Source organism: Rhinopithecus bieti, unplaced genomic scaffold (genome assembly GCF_001698545.2).
Source record: "Rhinopithecus bieti isolate Rb0 unplaced genomic scaffold, ASM169854v2 scaffold_5478, whole genome shotgun sequence".
NCBI classification, from domain to species: Eukaryota; Metazoa; Chordata; class Mammalia; order Primates; family Cercopithecidae; genus Rhinopithecus; species Rhinopithecus bieti.
The window spans coordinates 1392703-1406012 of record NW_016805008.1 but is presented as its reverse complement, the minus strand read 5'-3'; positions in this window follow the sequence as shown (position 1 = coordinate 1406012).

Here is a 13310-nt window from a genome sequence, read left to right as displayed (position 1 = left end):
AATGCCAGGTCCTAGAGAATGAGAGAAAGATATGGTCTTTCTAGCGCCTGAGGCTGGTAGGGAAATAGCAAGTAGGTAAGGATACTGAGTGAGATTCCCCTACTTTTGGAAGGGATCCAAGAAGTCTGAGACATCGGAAAACTCTATGTGGCTCTCAGAAACCATTCAGCAGCCCACAAGCTTTCCAAAAGGTGTGCTGATCCCGAGACGCCCCCTTCAGTCATATTCATGACATTTTAGTTTCAGCAGACGCTATTTAGTCTTAAACTTACTGGGATTCTGAAGAGGCCAGAGGGACTTGCCTGACACACACTGGTTGGCCATGAGCAGTTAAGCCTTCTCATTTATGTGTTCAGGTAGCCTTCCAGGAGGGGGCCAGGCTGGCATGGTTCTGGCACTTGGAGTGGAATCAGAGCTAGAAATGGAAATCATCTACCTGAAAGCTATGCTTCAATCCCAGAGTGGGTAAGATCGGTCAGCAATAGAGGCTGAGAAAAGGACCAAGACTTGGAAATGCTTCCCCTTAAGGACTGATCAGAGGAAGCAAACTAAGGAAGATTCATCAGAGAAGTTAAAGGCAATGGGGAAGAATGTAGCTTCCAACATTTTCTCTCTCTTCTTCCCTCATTTCCCGTGTATCTCATTTATTTTTAGTTTTGATTTGTAATTGGAACACACTTTCAAAAAGAAAACTGCCCTCTCTGGAAAAAGAAGGTAATGATGCCTCCCTCGTGGGGAAGTTGTGAGAAATCAATGGAATAAAGTAGGTAACTGCACCTATTTGGTGTTCAAATGTGTATTAATTCTCACCACCCCAGCATCACTGCCCACTCTCCCCTTCCCGGGGGTTACATGCCTTCATTTATTAGTCCTTTGATCTTATCATCAAAACAGAAACAAGTCTGATTAAACTGGGTGCAACTGATTTCTACATACAGGCTTAACAGTGAGAAGAAAAAAAAAAGAATCAAGCCTTTGGTTTTCAAATCAGCTTTCACAGTGTATTGAAAAGGTGCTCTTTGGCTATACCCTTTTATGGGTGAGAAAATTGAAATAATCAGCTGAGCAGAAGTGCCTTCTCCAAATTCATAGTTGTTGTCTGTGCCCTGGCCAACACTTTCCTGCCCATTGCTTACCATTTGGGACATTCCAGGAAGTGGAAAGAAGCAAGATAATGAATCATTTAATGCTGCTTATCCCTCCAATTCTGGAGCAAGCCAGTTCCCCAGAATCATGTGGAAGATGTCTGTTGCTTAGCTATTATACCCCGGCAGTGCATTTTACAAGTGCAAAGGTGGGAATCACTGGCCTGTTACCCTCCCCCATATTAGAAGTAGCTGGTGTTTATGATTACTGGAGTCACCATTAGTTCTGCTTCATGGACCCACCTTTCCTGTAATACAGCTTATACAGTTTATCTTAGAAACTCACATGGCATCCAAAGCATAATTCCATTATCCACATGTTAACTCCCTATGGCCAAGAGGACCCGTGATATTGGACACACCAAATGGGAAACCTAAAACAGTTCTAAAGCAGCGTTTCTCAGCTGCCAGTCCCTAGGAAGGTGACACATTTTTACCTCTTGGCCCAGAAGCCTCTCTGCTTCCACCCCGGAGGTTGGGCTGAGCTCCAGGAGAGCAGGGGAAGTGGGAACTCAGGATCATGTTGCTGCAGTGCTAAGCTAAAATCGCATCTTCCACTCCTGGCCTGGTACCACCCTCTCCCCTCCACCACCAGAGGACCCAAGGTTCCCCAAGGAGACCACTCCAGTTTGCCTCATGTCATGATCTGCGGTTGTAAAGGTATGGGTATGTGTATACACACACCAACATTCATAAAAGAGACTTTCACATAAAAATCCAGATTGCAGATATCCTAAGAAACAAAAGATGCCACAATGCAAAGCCTGCATTCCCACCTGTGACAATCAGATCAAGCAGACCACTGTTCTCCATTGAACCTCAGTCCTCACCACTCCCTGCTGTCTTCCTGAAATGAGACCATCAGTAGCAGTTCTGAATACTAAATATAATGACCCTGGATTATAAGAATCCTTATCTCACCTGCTTTACTCTTCTGCATTATCAACTTTGCCCAGGTGGCATTTAAGTGGAATCTAGAGAATTCTCACTGCCCACTGGACTCTAATCATCACCATAGCTACCAGCATCACCAGCTTCCATGTTGCCATCCACTTTCAGTGGGAAAAATAAAAGATCAACAGGTGGTTTTCCTCTCATCGAGTCCCTAGAGCTCTCATAATAAAACTCTGTACTAGGCTCCCAAGACCATCCAAAGGCCATGGGACTACCCCCAAGGATGCAATGCATGCTGGCAGGGCTCTGGGTTTGACACTGGGCCCCTTTGACATGTCCTAACTCTTCCAGGGCACAGAAAGCCAGTCCCCGCAGAGGCCAGTTCAGTGTGCACTGGCTGAAAAGATTTTTGTTGTTGTTGTTATTACTGAACTATTATCCCTATATTTTATACCCATATGTGCATATTTTACGTATATCTTTTATACATGTTTTATGCATATATATTAGGCCTACATGATTTTGCTATGTCACAGTAGAAAATTTAGATTTGTTACTGGCCTGTGGTTCAGTTGATAGGAAGGCTTTACCTAGAGTTTACTGGCCTGTTTCCCAACATCTCAGTTCTCTTTTCAACTTGAAAAGTAACCTGTGTAGATGTTCATAGTAATATTAATTTTTTTTTCATTTTTTTATTATACTTTAAGTTCTAGGGTACATGTGCATAACGTGCAGGTTTGTTACATATGTATATTTGTGCCATGTTGGTGTGCTGCACCCATCAACTCGTCAGCACCCATCAATTCATCATTTATATCATGCATAACTCCCCAATGGACCTTATTCTACTGAGCAACCTTGTACATCCATTCTCATTGAAATTTCCCATTCATCCCCAAAGATACGTGGGGCAGAAGTTATGATTTCCCTGATGTACTGAAAAGGAAACTGAGGCTCAGCTGAAGTGCTCAAGGCCATTCAGATGGTTGAGGTGGAGCCAGAGAAAAGCAGACTTCCTTGCTGGCAGCCCAAGGCTCTCTCTGAGACCAACGACTCCATCAGAATTAGGTGAACATTTAAAACATACCTGCTAAATGGATAAACTACCCACTGTCTTTGGCAGTTAGTACATAAGAAGATAAAGCAGAGTATTACAAATACATTTGCACTGTAGTGAAAGTTCCTAGGTATTGTATTGGAGTTAAAGGCTTAAAACAGTTGTCAAGGTAGTCTTTAATGAAAAATGGTCATGGTTTGAATGTGCTCCTTTATCTCACTAATTCTATAACCCAATTTTTATCAAGGACCTCAGACCTGAAGGCTCAAACTGCATTTTGAAGCTTATCTCATTAATATTCACCACCACAACCTCAAAGGGTGTGGGGCATGTATCATTATCTTCACGTTTCACATGGAAATAGGCAGTGAGAAGACGCAGAACCCTGTGTGTCTGGGTTCAGGAATCAGAGACTGCTTTTAGCACCATCACCCATGTCTGATTCAGCTTTGCCTTCCCCCATAAGGAACAACGCTGAGATAAACCACGTGGGGTGCTGTCATTTCAGCCTGATGTCCCCAGTATCAGAGTCTGACCAAAAGTAATAAGATCAAAGCCCTAAAGGCTATGATGAAAATGAAAGGCCATGATAAAGGGAGATTGGCAAAGAAGCCATTATGCATAGGCCTGGGTACTCAAATGTTCTTAGAAAAATATCTAAAACACAGATATGTGTTAGTATACTACGGCAACTAAAACCTAAACCTCACAGTTAAAACAGCCAGCTTAGAGATCCGAGCCATGGCCACACAAGAACTGGGATTTTAGATTTGATTCTGCTCTGATCATTCAGCATCACCGTGAGCATACATGTGTCAATTTCACTGCTTCCATTGCTTGTCACTATTTCTCATTCTGCAAAATCTCTCTGCATTTTTTAAAAAGCAGGCCAAAACCACCTGGCATTAGCAATCCCAATAACCACTGAAAGAACATAGGCAGTGTCATGCCTATGTTGTGGTCCACTTGATCAACTGGTCCATTTGATCAAGAATTCTGTCACCATTATCTGAGACATTTGTGGGATGGCATGTCTTCCTAAAAACTAGTGTTGCACTTCTGAAAACTTTATCCTACAGATACAAAAATCATACAAGAAAATTCATTGCAGTGATGTTTGTAATAGCAAAAAAAAAAAAAAAAAAAAAAAAAAAAAACACCTGGGAATGGACTAAGCAGCCCTGAATAAGGGATTGGTTGAATATGTTGCGGTATATATACAATGGACTATAACTCAGCTTTAAAAAAAAAAGAATAAATAAAATTGTGTATCAATAAAGAACAATCTCAGGCCGGGCACGGTGGCTCACGCCTGTAATCCCAGCACTTTGGGAGGCCGAGACGGGCGGATCACGAGGTCAGGAGATCGAGACCATCCTGGCTAACCCGGTGAAACCCCGTCTCTACCAAAAAATACAAAAAACTAGCCGGGCGAGGTGGCGGACGCCTGTAGTCCCAGCTACTTGGGAGGCTGAGGCAGGAGAATGGCGTAAAGCCGGGAGGCGGAGCTTGCAGTGAGCTGAGATCTGGCCACTGTACTCCAGCCTGGGCGGCAGAGTGAGACTCCGTCTCAAAAAAAAAAGAACAATCTCAAGGATATAATGGTAAGTAAATAAAGCAAGATGCACACACTCAAGTGTGTATAGGATGCTGTACTAGTCTATTCTAACATTGCTACAAAGAAATACCTGAGGCCGGGCGCGATGGCTCATGCCTGTAATCCCAGCACTTTGGGAGGCCGAGGCAGGCAGATCACGAGGTCAGGAGATCGAGACCATCCTGGTGAACACAGTGAAACCCTGTCTCTACTGAAAATACAAAAAAAAATTAGCTGGGTGTGGTGGCGGGCGCCTGTAGTCCCAGCTTCTAGGGAGGCTGAGGCAGGAGAATGGCGTTAACCCGGGAAGCAGCAGAGCTTGCAGTGAGCAGAGATCGAAAAAAAAAAAAAAAGAAATACCTGAGACTGGGTAATTTATAAAGAAAAGAGGCTCATGGTTCTGCAGGCTGTACAGGAAGCATAGCGGCATCTGCTTCTGAGGAGGCCTAAGAAAACCTCCAGTTATGGCAGAAGGCAAAAGGAGAGCGGGTGCATCACACAACAAAAGCAGGAGCAAGGGGGGCAGAGGGGTGATACACAGTTTTAAATGACTAGATCTCACTCTCAGGAGGACAGTACCAAGGAGGATGCTGCTAAACCATTCATTAGAGATCCACCCCCATGATCCAATCACCTCCCACCTTCTCTACCTCCAACATTGGGGGTTACATTTGAATATGAGATTCAGGCAGGGACACACATCCAAACTATATCAGATGATACTAATTGTTTAAAATTGTGGGGTTAAATATTTTTAACCATTTGACATATATTTACTGAATACCTTCTGTGTCTCAGGAACCATTCTAACTACCGGGGATATCACAGTGGAGAAAATAGATCTAAGGTCCTGCCTTCAAAAAGGTTATTCTATTTGCTTTTATATACATGCTTAAAAATCTTTGAAACAATACACAAGAAACCCATATGAGTAATTTCTATTTGGGGAGGCAGAGGCTGTGCAGATACGGGACAAATGTGAGACAGCAAGTTGCCACTGCCTAGACTTTTATGTTTCTTAAATATTTAAACTAAATAAAATACAAATGAAAAAATTAACAGGTAAATTTTTTAATTTTTTAAGTATACTTTAAGTTCTGGGATACATGTGCAGAACGTGCAGTTTGTTACGTAGGTATACCTGTGCCATGGTGGTTTGCTGCACCCATCAACCCGTCATCTACATTAGGTATTTCTCCTAATGCTATCCCTCCCCTAGCTCCCCCACCCACCACAGGCCCCAGTGTGTGATGTTCCCTTCCCTATGTCCACGTGTTCTCATTAACAGGTAAAGATTAAGCACCTTTCTTTGTTAATCTGGTACTGATCTGCACTCATTAATTTATCCAAACCTGTCTTGACCCTGTTTATCAGTTTACCTTAAGTGTTAGGGCTTGTTAGCATAGCCTTTTCCATCTATTTGCTTGTGGAATTTAAACAAAATGGTATTCCTTTTGATTCTCTTGTAGAAATTTCTTTCTTAATTTCAAAACACCCCTTTCATCTAATATTCTGAGGTTAAATGAACAAATTTGTGTTTGTTGTCCTTGAACCATCTATTAACCTATTGTGATGATTAATACTGAGTGTCAATTTGATTGGATTGAGGGACACAAAGTATTAATCCTAGGTGTGTCTGTGAGGATGTTGACCAAAAGAAGTTAACGTTTGAGTCACTGGGCTGGGGAAGGCAGATACACCCTTAATTGGGTGGGCACCGTCTAATCAGCCACCAGCAAATATAAAGCAGGCAGGAAAACGTGAAGAGGTTAGATTGGCCTAGACTCCCAGCCCACATCTTTCTCCTGTGCTGGATGCTTCCTGCCCTCGAACATCTTCAGTTTTGGGACTCAGACTGGCTCGCCTTTCTCCTCAGCTTGCAAACAGCCTATTGCAGGACCTTGTGGTCATGTAAGGTGTAAGTTAATACTTAATAAACTCCCCTTTACATACAGATATACAAGGGGCTGTGCCAGGGATACGAAATATATATAATATATGTTATATATACAATAGGATATATATATAAATATATCCTATTAGTTCTGTCCCTTTAAGAGAACTCTGACTAATACACCTATAAACCTTAATGAAATCTCCCTGTTACCTTTGTCTTCTCTCACAAAAGAGTTCTGATTCCTGCTAACAAATTCTTAATTTCCATCCTGTTAGTTACATAAACCTTAATGTAAATGAAACCATCTTTGTTTGTAATTGGGGTGACTAGGACTCCATTTCTTCCTTCTACAAACCCACCAGCCTCACTACCCCAGGACTGCCTTTTACTTACATTTTTATCCATGAACTCCTTTCTCTCAGAAAACATCCGAAAATGATAGTTTTGAAGCACAGAAAATTGTTTCAAAATCCTAACAATAAACTCACCTCTTCCTATCCCCCATCCTTCCTCTAGCCCCAGTTTTCAGCCTAGCTCTGGTTCCCTTTATATCCTCGTCTGAGGATGATGCTGTGTCCATGTGTCCATTGTTTGAGCTTCCTATTCCAGCCCAGCTCCTAGTAGCACCAATGTGCCTCTTCTCTCACCCATGCCTCTAATTGCCAAACTAAAAGACATTTTCCCACTCAGATCATCCTTAGCTCTGCTGCAGTGTTTGACACGGTGTGAAACTGCTTATCCCTGTCATAGATCACAGGTTCTTATCATTAAAAGAGTTCTTGCCTGCTTGTTAACCTCCCACATCCTTGGCCTCCTACAGACCCGCCTCTAGAGGATCCTGTGGTCCCCACTTACTCTAGTTTGGAGATATTCATTCATTGGCTGTAGAAGATATTATCAGGCTCTCCCTGTGACCCCTGGGATCCATTTCTAGAGTGGCCAACTGTTCAGTTTGCTCAGGACTGAGGGAATTTCCAGGATGCAGAACTTTCCGTTTTAAACACGGACAGTCCTAGGGAAACCAGAATAAATTGGTCACCCAAGCTTACCGTTGTCACACAGACTGCTTCTGGGTGTGCCTTCACTCCCAAAGACTGACACCTGTGTCTCCTTGTTGGAAGACTTCCCTTAGGCTGCCAAATGCCCCTGTGTCTACTCCCCCAGTGAGTGGGCCATGGGGACTGTTCCCCACGGATACACTTCTCTACAGTGATTGCAAGTTTTTGTATCCTGGACACAGCCCTTAACCAATGACTGGCAGTTAAAGGAGCTTAGGTACTCTAGTGCCTTTGACCCTGATTGGGTAGTGCTGAGTTTTGACTTACACTATCTCCAAAACTCCCTGCAGGATTAAATCAAACTTACCCTCCCTAGAACTTTGCTTGATAACACACTTACTTGGTTTGCTTCACTTTATTGTCCCGATACTCCACGATGCTTCTGGTTTTCCCTGAGGACAGGTCCTAACAAATCACTTCCTTATCTCAGAGCCTGCTTCTGGAGAGCTCAAATGCCTTGGTGATCTATTGCTGTGTGATAAACAACTGTGAAATATAGTGATCAAAACAACTTTTTAATTATTTCTCACAATATTTGTCATCGCAATTGGTGAGTTGGCTGGACTCAGCGGGGTGGTTCTTCTATTTCACATGATGATAGCTGTGACTGCAATCATCTGGGGGCTCTCCGGGCTGGAATGTCTAAGATGTCTCATGCCAGCACACTCATGTGTCTGATGCCCCCTTGAACGTTCTGCATACCGGAATTCCCTCAGTCCTTGAGAGTTCAGTTTGTCTCTATGAGGTCTCACATATGGTTGTAGTCAGACAGCAGCTGGCGCTAGAGTCACCTGAAAGGTTAACCAGAATGCTGGGATAGCTAGTCTTCATCCCTTCTTCTCTTGGATTAGTTTCCTAGGGTTGCCATAGCAAAATGCCACAGACTGGGTGACTTAAAACAACAGACATTTGTTCTCATAGTTCTGGGGGCTAGGAGTCTAAAGCCAAGGTATCAGAAGGGTCATGCTACTTCTGAAGGTTCTAGGGAAGAATCCCCACTTGCCTCTTTTTAGGTGGTTGTTGACAATCCTTGATGCCCTTGGCTTGCAGCTATATTACTCCAATCTCTGTTGTGTCATCACATGGCCTTCTCTCTGTGTGTCTGTGTCTTCAGATAGCCTGCTCATAAGGACACCAGCCACTAGATTTAGGTTTTATCTAAACCGGCATGATTTCATTTTAACTTGATTATATCAGTAAAGACCCTGTTTTCAAATAAGGTCATATTCACAGGTTCTGAGTGAGCATGAATTTTGGAGGGATACTATTCAGCTCAGTGCACCTCTCCATGTGGTCATTACATGGACTCTCCATCAGAGAGAGAACTTACAAGCAGTTCAAGTTTCTTAGAACCACGAAAGTGGAAGCTGCACAGGCCTTCTTAACACTTATCAAGCACTAAAAGTGTGCATAGCACTATTTTAAATGCAGTCGTGAACCAGATAGGCAAGGTGTCTGTTGTTATACAACTTCCATCGTAATAGAGAGAATATCACTGACAATTTCCCTTACCTAGTGCTCTTTGAGTTAATGTGTTGTGGTACTGTGGAAAGAATAATGAAGCACATCTGACACCTGGACTCCAGTCCTGCTTTGGGTTCCAAACAGAATAAAAGATACTGTTGCCTATCTCTTAGCTCAGTCACGTAATATCCCTGGGCCCTCATTTCCTCGTCATATAATGGAGAGCTTGAACCAGATTATCTGAGGTCCTTCCAACTCTGATGTGTCTCCATCATTTATGCAACTGTTTTCCTTTGTTCAAACAACTTTCTTATTTTCATCTCCTTCAGAAAGTCTTTGGGAGGAGCTAAAGCTTTGTGGATAAGTAGAGCAGAGGATGAAAACTTATGGAGGGAAAGGAAGAAAATTAATTTCCTGAACTGTTGAAAATTGCCTTTCCTATTCCTTCCATATTCTTATACTGTTAAATTGTGATGCTTCCCTTAATTATTAATATACATCTGCTCAAATTGTGGTCTCCATCTCAACTGACCCACTTGGCAGGAGAGACAGGCTGCAAATTATAATGTAGGCTAACATCATATGATTCTTTTACCATTGCTAGCTCTAGCATACACCTGTTACAGAAAACACCAGGTGTTAGTCTACAGGTGTTCCTGAGACTCACAAAGAAAAGCAGGTAATTGCTCCTGTATGCTTCTTAGCACAAAAATACAACGATACCCATTACTGTACTATAATGATACTATAATGGAAGGGACCTGTGGATCAGCCCATATGATGGCATCTGTGTATGTTGTTCCAAGTAAGTCATTAGAAATGAGAATACAGTAGGGCTTTTTTGTTTTAAGAATAAGGGTTAATGTTGTTTTGAATAAAACATATCTCTCTCTCTTTTTTTTTTTCTTTTTTTGAGACAAGGTGTCACTCTGTCAACCAGGCTGGAGTGCTGTGGCGAGTAGCTGGGACTACAGGTGCACACCACCATACCTGGCTAAATTTTTTGTATTTCCCATACAGACAAGGTTTCACCATGTTGTCCAGGCTGGTCTCAAACTCCTGGGCTCAAGCGATCCACCTGCCTCAGCCTCCCAGAATGCTGGGATTACCAGTGTGAGCCACCATGGCCAGCCAAAGGTATCTCTATGCCAGTAATTTTTCAAACTGCAATACACGGACCAAATGCCTCAGAATTACTTGGGCTGCATATTAAGATGCAGGTTTCTGGGCTAGTCTCAGAGGATGAGAGTTGGTAGACTTGCCACTTAATCATTTCTCCCAAAACACACTGAAAATTGTGATTTGTACCAGCATCTCATTCTTCCATGCAATCCCAAATTCCCTGTGCCTTCTTCTAGACAGTTTGGATTTCAGGTCAGATCTTCACAAATTCTCCTACTGCCAGGACCCAGGAATTAGCCCAGCCATCGGTATTACCACCACCATCCCTTTACCCCCACCAATCCCCAATTCCCGACATCTGCTGAACCTATAGGAACATAAAATTAAAAACAAAAAACAAAAAAACCAGAAAGAAGAGTTTGAGGAGTTGCCCCAAGCAAGCAGTTCTGACATCAAGGCAGGAAGCTGGTAACACCAGAAGGAGGAGATGCAGGGAAGTGTCCTGAGTGTGATGGAAAGCAGGCAGCCAGCCAATGTCCTGGAGCAGCGCGCTCTCCCTCCACAGATCAGAGTGGGGACAAGTCTCAGGACCCAGGGATAGAAAAGACCAGATCACGTCCTTCTGTCACATGCCACTGAGAAAATTAGAAGGATTATACAATGAGATATTCAGAGCATGTTAAGAAGTTCACAATAGAATGGAGAAACACTTTAACTGACTTAAAATTTAATATACGATCTATCATTCACCATAGATTTAGTATTTACCCTTTAACCTCTTATATTTAAAATTAACTGTCAGGCTCAGTGACTCGCTCCTGTAATCCCAGCACTTTGGGAGGTTGATGCAGGTAGATCGCTTGAGGCCAGGAGTTTGAGTCCAGCCTGAGCAACATAGTGAGACCCTGTAGCTACAAAAAATAAATTTTTAAAAAATTAGCCAGGCATGGCAGGGCATGCCTGTAGTTCCAGCTATTTGGCAGGTGGGGGTGGAAGGGTTGCTTGAGCCCAGGAGTTTGAGGTTGCAGTGAGCTATGATCATGCCACTGCACTTGAGTGCGGGTGACAGAGTGACACCCTGTCTCAAAAAAATTAAATTAAATTAACTTTGTTGTGTTTTTAAAGTAATTCACTCAATGAATATTTATCCAATGCCTACAGGGTATATAATGCTTAGCTGACATTGACCTGGTCCCTGCCCATATGGGGTTTATATTCCATTGAAGAAGACAGCCATTGTATAATCACATAAATAAAAGCATAATTATGAACTGTACTAAGTTTTATGACAGTGAGGTTCATGGTGTTGTGAGGGTATATGACGGGAAAACCTAACCCAGTCTGCGAGGGGGCCAGGAAAGATGTCCATAAAGAATTGATAGATGATCTAAAAACTGAAGAATGAGTGAAAGTTAACCCGACTCAGGGTTAGAGAGCCTTTCAAACAGTGGGGGCAATAGCATGTGCAAAGGTTCTGCAGTGGTTTGAAGAGATCCAAATGACAGAAGGCAGCTGTGCCTGAGCGCAGAGTAAGGGAGAACAGATTTGGATGGTTTTGGAGCTCCAGGCAGAGGCCAAACTTTGCAAGGTCTCATGCTAAGCAGATTCTCTAAGAACAATGAGAACCACTGAAGAGTTGAAGCAGGAGTTGATATAGTCAGATTTGCATCTTGAAAAGATCACTTAGACTAAGTGTAAAGAGCAAATGAAGAGGAACAAGGCTGTATAGGAGGAGACCAGCCAGGGATTGTGATGGTTAATTTTATGTGTCACTTTGTCTCAGTTAAAAGCTGTCCAGATAGCTGGGAAAACATTATTTCTTGGTGTATCTTTGAGGGCATTTCCAAAAGAAAAGATCATTTAAGTGGGTAGACTGAGTAAATAAGATCACCTCACTAACATAGGTGGGCATCATCTAATTTTTTGAGATCCCCTTTAGAAAAAACAAATTCAGTGTCTCTGCTTGAGTTGTAACATCCATCTTTTCCTGCCCTCATAAATTGGTGCTCCCAGTTATTGGGCCTTCAGATTCAGACTGGGACTTAAACCACTGACCTGGTTCTCAGGTCTTTGAGCCACTGGTTGACTTGGGCCTCTAGCTTGCAGATTTCAGACTGTGGGACTTAGCCTCCACAATCACATGAGCCAATCCCTCATAAAACCTCTTGTTATACATCTATATATAGAGAGGCTCCTCAGCTTATGATGAGGTCATGTTCTCATAAACGTTTGTAAATTGAAAATATTATAAGTTGAAAATGCATTTGATACACATAGCCTCTCAAACATCATAGCCTAGCCCAGGCTACCTTAAACATGCTCAGAACATTTACATTAGCCTACAGTTGAGGCTGTAGACTACAACAAACAGAAAGCTTGTTTTATAATAAGGTGTTGAATATCTCATGTCATTTATTGAATAGTGTACTGCATTATGTCAAAACTGAGACAGGTTCATGCCATTGCAAGGCCAAAAAATCTTAAATTGAACCACCCAAAGTCAAGGACTGTCTATATAGCCTATTGTTTCTGTTTCTCTGAAGAACCCTAACTAGCACAGCATTATTCACTAGATTGGATGAAAGATAATGTGGCTTGGACAAAGGTGGTTGCTGTGAAGACAGAGAGAAGAGGACTGCTTTGAAATGTATTTCAGAGGTGTTAATCACTGGACTTAATAATGGATTGGGTACAGAATTGAAGGAGAGTGATGAGCCAGTGATGACACCAAGGTATCTGGCTCGTACCACTAATGTAAGATGATTTCCTTCACTGAGGAAGGAAACACATAAGAAGATCGGGTTTGAAGGGGTTGGGGTACCTGAGTTCCCTTTTCAAAGTGGTTAGTTTGAAGTGTTTTTGAGACATTCAAATGGAGATGTTGAGTAGGCAACTGAAGTTTGGGAGTCATCAATGCTTTGATGGCAACTGCACTCAAAAGTGTGGATGAGATAACTTAAAGATTTCCATAGAAACCAATGCCAATATAAGGTAGTGGTTCGGAGCAGGAGTCCTGGAATGAAGCCACCTCAGTTTGCAGCCCAGCTCTGCTACTTCCTAGCTGTGCAACCATGAA